At 35.5% G+C, this 2,500-nt stretch overlaps 1 long non-coding RNA gene across 1 annotated transcript in view; it reads left to right on the top strand.

Annotated features, from left to right (window-relative positions):
• Positions 1-606, top strand: part of LOC135104860 (uncharacterized) — a 2,078-nt gene extending 1,472 nt beyond the window's left edge. The window contains exon 2 of the long non-coding RNA XR_010270571.1: positions 1-606. This exon is cut by the window's left edge and continues 635 nt beyond it. This is a non-coding gene — a long non-coding RNA (uncharacterized LOC135104860).
• Positions 607-2,500: the final 1,894 nt, after the last annotated feature.

Below are 2,500 nucleotides of genomic sequence, written 5' to 3'. Positions count from 1 at the left end.
AGAGGAAAAGGAGGCAGGAAGGGAGGAAGGGGACGAAGGAAAAAGAAAGGGAAGATGAAAGCGAGTCGCGATAAAGATGAAGAGCAGATTAATTGGCAGATGTGAAAAGCCAAGGAAGGACGAAAGAGGAAATGAGAGAGAGAGAGAGAGAGAGAGAGAGAGAGAGAGAGAGAGAGAGAGAGAGAGAGAGAGAGAGAGAGAGAGAGAATATATATATATATATATATATATATATATATATATATATATATATATATATATATATATATATATATATATATATATATATATATATATATAATGGAAAAGACAATAAAATCATTTACTATCAGAAACAAAAAGAAGAAAAAAAGAGAAGAAAGGAAGAAATAAAGACAGAAAGAAGAAGAAAACAAACAAAATTAAAGAAAAGAAAAACAAAAAAGATGTGAACAAGAAACAGAAAAAAAGAAAAGAAATTGAAAAAGAAATCCACTGACGAATATTCTCCCAAATTTGTAAATATGACGAAAACAAAAACAAAAACAAATGAATCAAGTCAATGTAAATACGAAAAAATTAAATAAATAAAGTTCATAAAGACAAAATAAAACTATAACAACTTTATCTCCATTTTTCTTTACTCATTTTTTAAGGGAATTATTCAAGGAAGTGTGCTTAAGGGAGGAACACACGTGCCCCTTGACATTAAGGGAGGGAAGAGGAAGAGGCAAGGGGGAAGACGAAGGGAGAGTGGAGGGGTAGGGGAAGGGAAGGGAGAGAGGGAGGAGAAAGGGGAAGGGAGGGAGGGAGGGGAAGAAAGAGACGAGACAAGTTTTTTTTCTCCCTCCAGCTACCTGAAGTTGCAGAGAGAGAGAGAGAGACAGAGAGAGAGAGAGAGAGAGAGAGAGAGAGAGAGAGAGAGAGAGAGAGAGAGAGAGAGAGAGAGAGGACGTAAAGAAATTTAAAAAATAGAGAAATGGGAAGAAAAGACATGAAAAGAAAATAACAAGGACGAAAATTTGAGTGCACGAGCTAGAGAGAGAGAGAGAGAGAGAGAGAGAGAGAGAGAGAGAGAGAGAGAGAGAGAGAGAGAGAGAGAGAGAATATGAGCTAATTCTTTAATTTCCTTTGCTATTGTTTTAGTTTATATGTTTCCTTTAAAATATGTTGTCACACACACACACACACACTCACTCACGCTGACCTTGAAACAAGCTAATAAATTACGTAAATTTGTTTGATGTGAAATCGGAAGTCATATAAAAGGATATTTAATCAAGAGTATCTACATTTTGTTATTATTGTCATCATGATTATTATTATTATTATTATTATTATATCATCATCATCATTATCATCATCATCATCATTGCCGCTGCAGCTGCTATCTTTGTTGTTTTTATTGTTAATATTTTTCTTTCCGAAGTTACTCTAAAAACGAAATCTGAATTTGAAATTAAGGAAGAAATAATCGGTGACTTGACTTGTTTGTTCTTTGTTTTTAATTCGCTTGTTTTGAAATATCTTGTGTCACATTCATGTCTTTTATTTCATATTCATGATTTTTCTTCATTTGTTTCTCTCCCAAATCGTGAAGGATAAGGAGTGTGAATTTGTAAGATGGTCAGTTATTTAGATTATGAATTATCGTGTGTGTGTGTGTGTGTGTGTGTGTGTGTGTGTGTGTGTGTGTGTGTGTGTGTGTGTGTGTCTTTGCCTCTATCTGTCTACGTATATGTCAGCTAATCTGTATTCATATATATATATATATATATATATATATATATATATATATATATATATATATATATATATATATATATATATATATATATATATATATATATATATATATATATATATATATATATATATATATATATATATATATATATATATATATATATATATATAAAATGATTGACCATTCTCTCTCTCTCTCTCTCTCTCTCTCTCTCTCTCTCTCTCTCTCTCTCTCTCTCTCTCTCTCTCTCTCGTACTACTACTAAGCTGTTAAGACAACAACAACAACAATAACAACTATTACTACTTCTATAAAAAGAGAACAAGAACGACTACTATTACTACTGCTACTACTACTACTGCTGCTACTACTACTACTACTACTACTACTACTACTACTACTACTACTACTACTACTACTACTACTACTAGTACTACTCCTATTCTATTACCGTCGCTACTACCATCACCATCCCCACCACCTAAACCACCATCACCACCACCTGAACCGTCCCTACGGTGGTTGCCTTCATTGCGGCAGTGGTGTGAGTGCTGCCTTGCTGGATGTTGTCCTTGAGGCACACCACGGGAAGAAGTCTGGGGGTTGAGGCGAGGCGGGAGAGGCGGCCACTCCACTCGAGCACTGTGGTCGACGCGACGCTGCCCTTGGTGAGGATGAGCGGGGTGCCGCCAGGGTAGCGCTCCTCCTCACCCTGCCAGTGTTGCCACGACTGGAAAGTTATGAACTGCTATGTAAATTATTCTGGTCAATAAA

The sequence above is a fragment of the Scylla paramamosain genome, chromosome 11 (genome assembly GCF_035594125.1).
Source record: "Scylla paramamosain isolate STU-SP2022 chromosome 11, ASM3559412v1, whole genome shotgun sequence".
NCBI lineage: Eukaryota > Metazoa > Arthropoda > Malacostraca > Decapoda > Portunidae > Scylla > Scylla paramamosain.
Note: the sequence above shows the minus strand (reverse complement) of the source record. Positions and strands in the feature narration are given on the sequence as shown.